The sequence below is a fragment of the Aythya ferina genome, assembly GCF_964211825.1.
Source record: "Aythya ferina genome assembly, chromosome: 14".
Lineage (NCBI taxonomy): Eukaryota > Metazoa > Chordata > Aves > Anseriformes > Anatidae > Aythya > Aythya ferina.
In genome coordinates this window covers 307,066-319,790 of record NC_140312.1, presented here as the reverse complement: position 1 = coordinate 319,790, position 12,725 = coordinate 307,066, and the positions used below count along the sequence as shown (strand labels likewise).

The 12,725-nt window shown below is 41.8% G+C and overlaps 1 protein-coding gene across 1 annotated transcript in view; it reads right to left on the bottom strand.

The window, feature by feature from the left end:
• DPYSL3 (dihydropyrimidinase like 3) overlaps positions 1–12,461 on the bottom strand; it is a 55,716-nt gene extending 43,255 nt beyond the window's left edge. Inside the window, exon 1 of the mRNA XM_084535521.1 lies at positions 12,339–12,461. The gene's annotated coding sequence lies outside the window, so the exon portion shown is untranslated. The remainder of the gene's footprint in view (positions 1–12,338) is intronic.
• Between the last annotated feature and the right edge of the window lie 264 nt (positions 12,462–12,725).

Sequence of the window (12,725 nt, the reverse complement as noted above, 5' to 3'; positions counted from 1 at the left end):
TAGAAAGGTCATTTGTGCTAAAATTTACCCATCCACATTTTACTTCCATTTCTACTTAGTACTGCTTCCTGTCAAAAGTATCCAGAATTATGATAGTTTCATCTTGCTGTGTTCATCTTAGCTAGAAGAGTTGGTTTTATCAAATTCTTATCTTAACACACCTGGTGTAAAGCTGGATTAACCGGAACATACATCATTGGAGATACGTTTGTGCAGAAATCAGACTCAGGCTTGCTACGGTTTATAACAGAGCTTAAAAAAAAATTGTTTTTTTTTTTTGTCATAGTGTTGGCAAACAAAAGATGTCTAACTCCATTAGTCAGGCATATCAGCCAGGTCTCTGAGATGCCCTAAGAAGAGATGGGCAAGAAATTAACAGTCTCAAAGCACTTTAAGAACCTTCTTGAAGCTGATACTATACCATCATCTGCTGGGAAAAAAAAAAAAAAAAAAAAAAAAAAAAGGCAAGTTCCACTGCATATGAAGAACAAAGATAGTATGGCAGTAAAGAAAAGAGTCTCAGCAGCTTCAGCACCAGCAAGCCACACCTCCATCTTATGTAGTTACATTAGTAATTGTGTTCAGTCTGTATTCACTGTCCCCCATAATTTCCCTTTGAAATTATTGCCACATTATCTGACAACCATTAAGGACTAGTGGGCTATTCCTTCAATAGAGATAGTGAAATAGATAAAAACAGTTAATGTCCAACTATGTTGCTTGCTAATTATGTCCAAGAGAAAAAAAGCAAGCAGAGCTTATGGCAGAAAAAGTTCTGTATTACTAAAATCCATCATCAGGACACATCTTGCCCTTCACTTCTTTACACGTGGTCTTGGAATGAGTTGTTCCCTGAACTCACTTTCAGCTACTCACGTGAAACCTAAGACTCTGTCAGAATGCCAGAACCCAAACTCATCTGCATTGAATGTACCTAGAAAAAGTCATCTGAGAAAGGCAGACTTAGTCAAAAGTAAATCCTGCCACATTCAGGTCAATGTCAGGCCCACGATGCACCCAGGGGGTGGGGAAGAAGAACAGACTGTGCCAGTTTCAGACCACCCCTGGTAGATTCCTGTTTCCCAGGGAAATCCTTGTATCCGAATAGGTGATCCTTCCATCTGAACTGTGACGTGCATAGCTGCTAAGGGTCTAGTCCACTGGTCTGTAAAAAAGGTCTCTGCAGTGAACCTCAAAACAAGCAGGATGTGCATGTAGGGTTATGCTCCCAGGTTCAAGCACTAATTTTTTTTAGCAACTTTTGCTTTAGGGGCCAAAAAGGAGACAATATACTATTCCCCAATATGCTATAACTTTTGCTGTTTTCTACTTAATATATTGTTCTTTTCTTTCTCTGTGATGACAATAGGCACTTAAGTATCAAATTGCCCCTGGATGGCTGCACATCTAGGATTAAATTTGGGACCCCATGTCAGAAGCTGGAAGTGGAAGCCCCAGGTATTTCATCCTCATTTCAGGATGCTGTTATGTCTCTGGGTCTGGTTTGGCATTGCTTTCCTCTGCAGAAAGAAGTGCAAAGTGTAGGCAGCAGAGGAAGATAGTCCATTCCAGCCTTTGCCAGTGTTTAACTGCCAGCTGAAAGGGTGAGGCAATAAAAATCTTGCTACCTAATCTCTTAACAATTTTGGAAGAATAGGTTGGATGGGGTGGGGTATTATGTGGGCTCACAGGATCACCATGTATCACATACACTAAATCAACATCAATTTTTTGTCTTTATATTACATGTTCACACCCTCCTTTGTTCAGTGTGAAGATTTTCCTAGTTTCCTGCTTGGTTCTTTCATCTCATCTGCTTTTACTTCTAAACCAATGGCTTGTGAGTATCATACCAAAGTCATATTGCAGTGAAAGGAATCAGAAAGACTTACCACACCACAGGCTCATTCCTGCTTAATAGTAACTTGTGCACCACAGCATACCATTGTGCTGAGTGTCATCACCAGAATATTACTAAATACGAAAAATAAAGAGCAAAGAGAGAGATGAATAGATAAAGATACAGATGCTTTCTTGCTGGGAGAAAGAAAGAGAGGTTGGAACACAGGGTCCAAATTGCAGCGTTTTGATGTGGGCCCTTACAAAAGTATGGGCAAGATATGAATGCCAAGGGGTTGTGCACTTTCAGAACAGAGTGAGGTGTCTTGGAATGGAAAATTGTAAAAGGTGACATTTCCCTAGAAAAGCATATGAATGTTGTATCTGTTCATGATAAACCTTGAACTTCTGAGTTTGAAATCAATCTGCACCCCAGATGTGCTAATGCCTTAACTGCAGCATAGCTTTCCTGCATCCCACAAAACACAAAATATTTTAGGAATTTCATACCTGTTACTGCCAAATGTACCATTCTTCTGAGTCTGTAAACCAAGAAGCTAAAGTCCTTTTCATTTTCCCTATATCTTCCCATTACTACAGATTGCTCTAAGTGGAAAGTGTGGGTAAGAACATGGCAAGTTACTTTTGCAGGGTCGTCTTTCTGCTTCACTGTGTTTTTCTTTTACCCTTCCACTATTTCTGATGTGTATGTTCTGACATGGAAGTGAGGATGTGAGCTTGTCAAGCAAATATGTGCAGATACTCACACAGCTTATGAACAATGTCCATGGTGTGTTCTTACAGGTTTAGATTAAGTGACTGTCAGTATTAAAATATGCAAATTCTTCATTCAATGCCTAAGCTAACTGATAAGAACCTAAGTAACAGATACCATGATGAACTCTGGAAGTTTCTGAGTGCTCTGTTGAGAACGTAAAAATAGAGGCTTTTCTTTCTTGCCAGGCTGGAATGCTCAAATTCTTTTCACAGCCCATATCAGTTAAGCTATTGGAACTGTACTGACTGGTTTACCTGGAGCTTAAGAATAAACTTTGACAAACTAGTCAATTTCAAAGTTCTCTGTTTCATATACAAAGGAATCCAAACCATTGTGGCTTGTTGTCTTTTTGTTTTAATACTTGGTATATATTGTCATTCCTAGGAGCTTGTTCAAAATGTCCCGGAAGCTTCTTATCTCCTTCATTAAATCCACATTCTCTGAAGTTACAGGAAAAACATTATACAGATACTTTCAAACTATGTCTAAAAACAACACTGTTGTTTAAGTGTGTGTTGGTTCTGGATGAAGAGATGTAGGAGAGTGCTTTCTGAACAGCAATTCTGGAACTTGGAATAGGTCAGGAGTACATGAACTCCACCTCAAATAGCTACCCACTGCTTTTCTCTGGCTTGTCCTATAAACATGTAATATGTATGTTTCAGCCCTGCTTAGGAATGTGTGATTTTTCTGTACTTCCTTTGTTTAAAACTACAGTTTGTTTACTTACACTTGCACAGTAATTGTTTCTAGCTCAGCAGCATTTTTCTTTGAGGCTTGCAAAGCACTTTCCATGATGATGAGGAATGGTCCAGAAAGGTCCATATTTCCCCTGCTAGCAAGAGGGCCCCTATGGCAGAAACAGAAGATGTGGATTGCCAGGGATATTGTAGGAGTCATCAAGGTATACCACAGCTGAGAACAGTTGCTGGGAATGTGGCAAAGAAGGCCATATAACATGAGAATGAAGAGAGAGAGATAATTACAAGATACTAGGGTTCTCATCCTGAAAACACATTACACATTTTAGACTGAGGATTAATGCTCTTTATGTAGTTAAGAATGTTTCCATGCTTTTAAGTTAAAGATAGTATCACAGCTTGCAAATTCAGGACCCAAGATGACTGCAGCCAGTGCTACCTGTCTGAATGTTGGATTTGGCTGGGTTTCATTCATAAAAATCTTTTTTTAGGTACGTAATGAAAATGGACTGATTTTCCTGTGTGCTGAGTATTTCCAAATCTGCCAACTTCCCTTCTCCTTTTGCAGTGTATGCTCGCCATTAATCTTGAAAAAAAAAAAATCTAGTTGTATTTTATTCATGCCTGGACATAAGTTCAGATCTCTAACTTGGAAGCTGCTGTTGAAAAATGTTGTCTATTGCCAGCTAATTTTCTGGAAGGGCAGCGAATTCCCCACTGAGAGGGAAAGGCCCTACTTTCAGAATTCCCTTATCTGTCTCCAGGAAGTGAAGCTCATTATGTTTCCTCCAGACCTTGAAAAGCAGATTAATAATCTTGTTTTATAATGTATGCTTTCAGTCAGGTTAACATTACTGAACTTCTAGGATAGTTGAAAACATACAAAGAATGTACAAGCAAGAGACTTTAAATTCCAGAAGCTTACTCATTCAAATCTTTCAATGCACATAACCTAATTAGAGTTATTATAAGAATATAGGAATTAATGAGTCACTACTTTATGATTATCGCTGAATTTATACTCCAGTTTGTTCATACAGGAAATAGTCTGCAAAAGACCTGAGCCTCTAAAGCATCTGGGAGTTAGCAACCACTAAGGAGCAGACATGTAGCTCAGCCAAAGAGACACTAACATGTGAGCACAGTTTCAGTAGAGCCTGAATAAAGATTGCAGCAATAAAGCACACCAAGAGTTTCTGCTGCCTTTTTAGCGATGGAGAGAAGCATCTTCCCCTCCAAGAAGTGATGACAGAAGGCCTCAGCCAGTTCTGTGTTTGGGAGTAGATGCTGGATATTTTAATTGAAACATTTCAGAGCTGCATTGGTTCATGCAAAGCACTGCAAGTTCTCCACATAAGAGGACTTTCTCTGGAACAGATGTCTTTTGTGGGTGGGTACCAGTCTGCTCATGTGCAGTTTGAAGGCATTCTGGAGCACTTAGATCACCACTGTGTGGCTGGCTGACTGCAGGAAGGAGACTGGTGTCTAACGGTGGTCATGAACTCCCTCCCTCTATTGCTGGATGACCCAAGTGTCATCTGTATAGCAAACCATAGCTAATGTACTTAGAGGGGCAAAATCAGAGAGCAGAGAGAGCTTTATGTGTCCTTGACATAAAGCATGGTCTGTCCCATTCAATGGTGAGACTGCTCACATTAATCGATGTTTTTGTCTCTTCTGAATAGAGAGGGCTTTTCTTTAGCTACTTCTAATACTATGTCACACTTCTTTACGATACATATTGAGATACATATTTAGAAAATTGCTAGGAAACCAATTCCAGTCACAATTTTAGTGACTTTTTCGGTTTGCAAACTAATGTCAGATTTCCAGCATTTCAGTCAACATCTTACAATTTCTAAAGCTGAGAATGGGAGAGTTTTGCCTCTCACAGTTTTTGCAGTCAGTCTTCACATTTCTGCTGTATTTTTCATCAAAAAGTGTGAGGGTTTTTTTTGTTTGTTTGTTTTTAAATCAGATCAGCTCAAGATTTCTTTCGCATTCATGGTTGTATTTCAAAATGGGTACAGGAGGTGAGCATATTTTTCCTGTACCATTATTGGTATTAATTTGTAAAATCACAAATTTCCTATCACATTTTTTGCACTCAAATACAAAACTGATACTGATAGACACAGGCCCCTCCAACCTGGGCCTTCATTCCTGGCTTCACCACTGTCAGGGTCAGGCAGGAATACGTCACCTTTTTGCTTTCTGCCTGCTTTCTCTGGACTCCTAAGCTAGGCTGCTTTCTGTTATATCCCTGCAAATCAGGGGTAACAACACTCATTTAAGCCGTTACTTCTGGTTTAAGCAAAATTGAAATACCATCTTGATAATAATTTGTTCTGCATGCTTCCTGAAAACCAATAACATCAAAATATTCAGTTGACATTAGATGTTCAGGGCCTGAGGGGAGGTTGATCACCAGGTAATATTATTGTCCTGGGAAATACTCCAGCGTCTGCCTGTTGGTAAGCACTCATGCTGGTACAGTTACGTTCTGCTTGAGTTTATGCTGAAGGTTTCCCTCACTCTCCCCACTCTTTGCCACCACTTGCCACCTCCCCCCAAAATTCACCCTGGCCATCACCAGGGGGGCAGCGCCTCAGGCTGTGCTTGTGGCTCTGCTCTCCTGACCAGAGTGGCAAGCACTGGGACATGCTGCCACTCAGGGTTAGCATGCTGTTTGTGGCAGTTGCTGTGGCAATGGTGAAATGCTAAACAGGATGGTGTGAAGAGTCAGCTGTGTCTCTGGACTTAATAATATGATTTCATGTAAGACATCAAACAAGAATGCAGTAACTCAGCAAATCTGCTTTATGCGTCTAAAGGAAACCAGATGAAGCTAAGCCTTTTTTAAAATACCCAGATTCCTTCCGCAAGTCACCTTGTTTCATAAATATTCATTCTCCCCGAGTCCTCTGAGGATCAGAATCTAATAATTGTGCATATTTGCGTGATTTTTTAGTTTAGGCTTGGCATGAGAGCTCTGGATGTCTTTTATTCACAGAGCAAAAACCACCTTATGAGCAGAATGAGATTCACTTACAAAGTCTCAGCTTTTAACCCAGCCTGCCACAATAATTCCTTGGTAGCTTCAGCATGCAATAATCTTCACGCATTTATTTGGTGGTATAGGGCCATGTCCACCTTGAATAGTGTACTCTTGTAGATCTCATGATTGCTGGCTTTCACTTCAGCAGGTTACTGGACCTCAAATTCCCATTTCATATAGCCAAGCAAATGCTGAAATATATTTATATTAAAACTTAAATATGCATCTTAGTTCACCGTGTTCTTTTGTATTTACTTTCCTTCAGCAGAGAGGAGGATATCATTTATTAATTCATTAATATTAAGATGTGTATTAATACAGTGATTATAAACCTGAATCACCCCAGACTTTTGCCTAAACATTTCCTGATTTTAGAATTGATAATTATGTGAATTTTCATTTGTGAACTGTAAAGTATGACAAAACAGTCACATAGTTTGAAATTTGAACTTTCTTTTGGCTTTCTCTTTCTTTTCTTTTTAGGAAAGGATTATTTGGTGAAGATGCTCATGGACTTATTGAACAATACAGATAGATGTTCACCTGTACAAAACCCACCTATATGAAACACAGCAGTGTTTTTCAGTTGAACTGATATTTATAAATCATTCTGCTATCTGTAGTGAGGGGACAATGTGTACCTCCTTACAGTGGACAGATGATAACTCCCTGTATTATCAGTCAGGATGAGATCTGCATTAATGTAAGCAACAAAATTACAATTTCATAATTCCTCTAGTCATAGCATGTTTTAAATCTAAACCAAATGTTAGACTATTCATAGTTTTCCTAATAAACCAAAAGTGAATTCTACTTGTGAAAACCATCTCTTCCCTATTTTGAAAATGGTTCATTTTCTTTCCAATTCAGAGTTATTTTGGCTCTAAAACAACAATTATTATTCTAATTGTTGTTAATATTATTGTTTTTAAATGCATTATTGCATTCAAGCAACAACCAGACATCATAATTCACTTTGGGGTTTCTGCCCACTGACAGTGTAAGTCTACTAGAGAGAGGCCAGTCCACACTCCAAAAAGTTTCCATTTTGATGGCCATACCCAATGGAAACCTTTCAGTCCAGGTGTAGCTGAACTAACCCCAGAACAGCTATTGCTAAAATAGCTCTGCCCTATAGAAAGCAGAAAGCAGAAAGGCAGTAGAGAATACAGACTGGAGTACAGCAGGCACATCCACACAGCACTGGCATATCCTGCTTGGCTTTCCAAGCCCATTTTTAGTTTGGGGTACATTATGCTATTGTGTGGGCATTTCTTTTGGCACTAAAACTGAGACTTGGGCAAAATTAATTCTCCTGAGCTCCAATCTAGAAAACTTAATACCTACACTGCCTAGTTCTGCAGCCTTATGCACTGCACAGATGCTTTCTGTATAATAAAGATATAAAACTGTCAGAGTGTCCAAAGGAGCACAACTAAAATGGTGAAGGGGCTAGAGGGGAGACGTACGAGGAATGGCTGAAGTCATTTGGATTGTTCAGCCTGGAGAAGAGGAGGTTGAGGGGAGGCCTCATCATGGTCTACGAATCCCTCACAAGGGGGAGTGGAGAGGCAGGCGCTGATCTCTTCTCTCTCATAACCAGCAGTAGGACCTGGGAGAACGGCTTGAAGCTGTGACAGGAGATTCAAGCTGGATAACACGAAAAGGCTTTTCACCAACAGGGTTGTTGGGCACTGGAACAGGCTCCCCACCCCAGGGAAATAGTCACAGCACCAAGCCTGACAGAGTTCAAGAAGCGTTTGGACAATGCTCTCTGACACATGGTCTGATTTTTATTTTTTATTTTTGGTGTTCCTTTGGGGACCCAGGACTTGGACTCGATGATTCTTCTGGTTCCCTTCCTAGTCAGATACTCTATGATTCCATGATTCTTTCCGTCACTGAATTTTAAATCCCCCAGAGCAGTCTTTGCTGTGCCTCGCCTTGCCAGGGCAGAGCTCAGATGAGCCTACTCCCCACAGAGCTTCCACATGCTGGAAGCTACTGCCAGTGCTGTTACAGATGAGGTTTTCTGGGCTTATTCCAGCAGGGGACCTGGCACTGACCCATTGGCATGGCACAGCAGGTGCCACGAGAGCTGGGCTGCCATGCTGGGAGGGCCATCCATGAAGGAGGGGCAGGAATTCCCAAAGGTATTCAAGTGTGGTGTCCACGGCCAGCTGGAAGCTGGCCTGGCAGTCATTTTTTGTGAGCTGGGGAGCTGGTAACCTCCGAGATGCGCTACAGGTAGGGTTTAGCTGTCCAGGAACCTGGGAACATGGGGTTTGCTGCAGATGGCTGATAGGTGGCACATGGCCTAGTGTGCACAGGAGTGATTAGCTTCCCACCAGTCTAGAGCCAGTATGGATAATTAAGTCAGGCTTATTGCTAAAGTCAGCATTTTTGACTGGAGGCACTGAAAGCCTAATTTGATGACAGCAACTCACCAGATCCCAGTTTTTTGTTATTAATCTCTGCAATTGCTTTGCTTTTACTTCTGTGGGTAGCAAATGTCCCCAAGGCATGAGTATAGACAGTATACTGGAGTATAAAGTTGAAGAGCTTGAATTTCTTGCTTCTGCTAGGCTCTGTTAGGGCTTGAATATAGATGAGGGCCCATGTTTGACTGGTGTTTTTCCTGTGTCTGATGCAGTTGAGGAATTCGGGACCAATAGCATTAGGATGCAGTACAGGCTAGGGCTGTTCAGTTTAGTGATGACTATGGAGCTGTTAATTTCTGAACTTTACTAGGTGGATTGTTGTGTTATCCTACAGAAGTAAGCAAATGAGTTTTCATGAATGGATATGAAGGGAAGCAGGGTGAATGACTGCATCTCAGTTATGACTCTGAACTTAAAGCACTGATCATTCTAGATAGGCCCTCTAGTTTTGTCTATACTGAAGCCGTTTTCTGTTCTTGCTATTATTGTGTGGTTAAATTTGGAAATAATAGCTTGGCCTACAGTTGTTCTTAGGGCTAGGGATCTGGAGTAAAAGATTTGATGACAGTTTATTGATGGCTCTTGCTTGGCCCATGACAATGACAGTGGGGTCTCTGCTTGGTTGCAGATTGCTTTGTTTTTTGTGTCTCAGGGTTCAATTATTTCAGTTAAGTGCAGTGTTAATCTTTGGGTTCGGTATTGAGTAATCTGTAGATCTTGTTTTATGTTTTGTTGTATGACTGACTGGGAAAGAATTAAGAACAATGTGTAAAGGAATAACAAGCTTTCGTCTGCTCCAAAGCCAAGAGTCAGTAAGGTAGGACCACATTGGGATCAGTATCACGATTAAATTAAAGTTTAAGGTTGGAGATGCTGAAGAATTCATTTTGTTATTGGCTCTTACAGGCTCCCCTGCTCGTGTCTAGAAATGTATGAATGACATGCGCTTAATTCTCAAGGAAGTGCCTGTCACTGAAGAGCCTGGCTGAGTAGAGCTGTGGGCCATGTCTTTGATCATGCATACAGATTTTTCTGGACCTTTCCAAGCACTAGTATCATTGTTTTCAAAATCTGCAGTGGACCAGAACTCCATGCAGCATTCAGAGACACAAATGTGCAAGAGGTTGATTCAGTAGTACAGTGACAATATCTGATCCTCTATTCCCTCCCTAATTATCCCTAACAATGTATTCTGTCGCTGAGCACTGATTTGCAAGATCCCTCTGTCAGCTGGTAGTACTGGACAGAAATGGTAAGTGTCAGTCTATAATTAGGGAGTCTGTAATCCATAGATTAGTAGCTCCGTACTCTAAAGTCTCCATCTGTTGTGCACACTGAAATCATTATAAGTCTAGTCTCGGTCCTGCTCCAGGCTTCTAAAATAGTTTTTGCAGGATTTTCTTTGTTGTGCAAAGCAGCCTGTTTGTGGATGTCACTTGGTGGCCAGGCAGTGTGGCACACATTGCACAATGGTCTCTTGTCAGTGGCACAGGCTGTGGGATGCTCCTCTATCCAAGCAAAACCAGGGCTTTGGAGTGTATTTTTCTGCTGTGCTCAGAGACTCAGCCCCCCTTGACACATAGCAGATGGCATACTGCCAGCTCTTAGGGCTTTTATTATATTTAGACAGTCTCCCAAACAATGGAAAACTACTGCCATCCAAAAGGGCTGCCAAGATGACACATAAACCTTTCAACATGCAGACGGTCGTATGTCCTCTTAGACAAGCCATGAGTACTGGCCATGGCTGCCCCTGACAGATGCACAATCTGTAACACAGCTCAGTTCTTTACTCACCAAAGCCTGTTTGATGACAGAAGCCTTGATAAAATTAAGGTGCTTCGAGGGTAGCTTAAACAGCTACAGCCTGATTCAGGCTGCCATCTTACTAGGGTATTTTCTACCGTGGACTGGAACCGGTTGAAGTACTGTCACATACCAGGGACAGACTAACACAAAGCTTACCATCTCCTGACAATAGTAGGCATAGTCTGGGACTCCCTTTCATTATTGCATCCTTGCTATTGTCTTGTAGCTGATGGTTACTTGCAGCTAGCTGTCCCAGAGAAGCATCCAGACAGTTCTGGACCCTCAACATCGTGTCAGATTTCTTGCTATTATCATAAAAAATGGTACCTTGGATGGCCATGCTTTCATGAATGCATTGGAGATGGCAAAATCAGACATGATAACAAATGTTGACACCTAGCCCTTCCATTCTGAGCTGTATTAGGTGGGTACTGGTTTTGTTGCCCTGTATCTTCATTTCTTCAGCAAAGTACTCCCGATTTACATCGGCAGAAGTCCAGACTCAGGGCTGACATGGTAGCTTTCATATACCCCTATTGATCTGGGTCCAATAAACAGCACACTGACTGAAATATATTCCTAATTTTATCACAGATGATTAAAGGAGTACATTTTTAACATTCTACTCTGTATACCCATTCTACCTGGGTGGTAGCACAGCAATAACCTCACTGTGCTTATCTGACAGAGGTAAGTACTGTACTGACACAGGAGCTGCACTCTACTCCCTTATCTGGGGAGGATCTGCGGTCTTTCATAGGAGGCCACACCAGTTCTGTAATATAACAGCAAGAGATTGCTGACAACCATCTAGGGGGGAATATGTTTTGCAGAAGTTCTGCAGCATCCATGGCCAGCTAGCACACTGCTGGTGTTTTAAATGAAGAAGTCCAGTGCAGCAAAGCAGCATTTCTAAGGTGGCATTGTGTGACCCTTGTGTGGAATCTGTGAACACTTTGGAGTACAGAACTACTTTTCTAGCCCTCTTACACCACACTTGTGCCATGAATGAGTTTCAGCTGTGAGCTCAAGGGGCCAGCTGAAAGGCTCACGCATGATTTCATCCTCTTTATAGCTCGTATGAGTTCCGCAACCACAGTTCACCGATTTCCTCTAGCAGTGAAAAATCATAAACCTTACCACCCAAATCATAACCCTTACAATAGCTGAAATATAATGGAAGTCAATTTAGTTTTCTACTCTCTGGTTCTGAACCCAAAGATGGATGCTTCTCATTAGCCTTGTAGCTAATGGCAGCAAACAGCTCTGTAAATATTTTGAGTGTTTTATTTTTCTGGCCAGACTAGTAGTTTTGTGTAATAATTCACAAAGCGAGAACAGAAGTTTGAATTTCAGTCATTCTCCTTTCTCCTGGCAGAGCTGGCTCATATTTCAAAAGCTTTGCTTAGCCAGCTGGATGTCTTTGATTCTCCCAGTGCTTATGAAGAAGTCCATAACAGCAACTTTATTCTTTTTCATATATGGGAGTCACATTGTGATCAATATGACCTTTTAAAGTTCATTTCAAGCTGAGAAATTGCATAGATTTGTCTAGGAGCGTATTTCTAAGGAGGAGGCTTTTAAAGAGCATGACCTAGAACGTTAAATACATTTATTTAGTGTCTGAGTAGGACAGTGGAAAGTATTACTGGCACCTGAGGAAGCTGAAGTCAGGCAAAAAGATAACGTTTTCCATCGTTTCGGTTACTTACTTGTTTTAACTTCGCTTAGCTACTACGAAGTCTTCTTCCGACGCGGTTTGCCCGTGTTTTTCGGCAGCTTGCCTTCCACACCTATTCCCGCCCGTTGCTCTGACTTCAGCGGCCGAGCTTCCCGCGGGCGGTCGCGTCTCCACCGAGCCTCGCTCCGCGCCCCCGGCGCCGGCGGAGGGGCCCCGGCAGGGCCGGCGGCGCCGTCGGAGCTCCCGTGGCGGCAGCGCCCCCTGGCGGGCGGCGGGGAGAGATGCCCGGACACGGGGCTCGTGAAGCTCGTCGAGTATCGGCACCTCAGAGCACTGGGAGACTGAATACAGCGTGCAAGAGAGATTCTGACATCGTTATTCTTTTTTTTTTTTTTTTCCCCGAACTGTGGCAACAGTC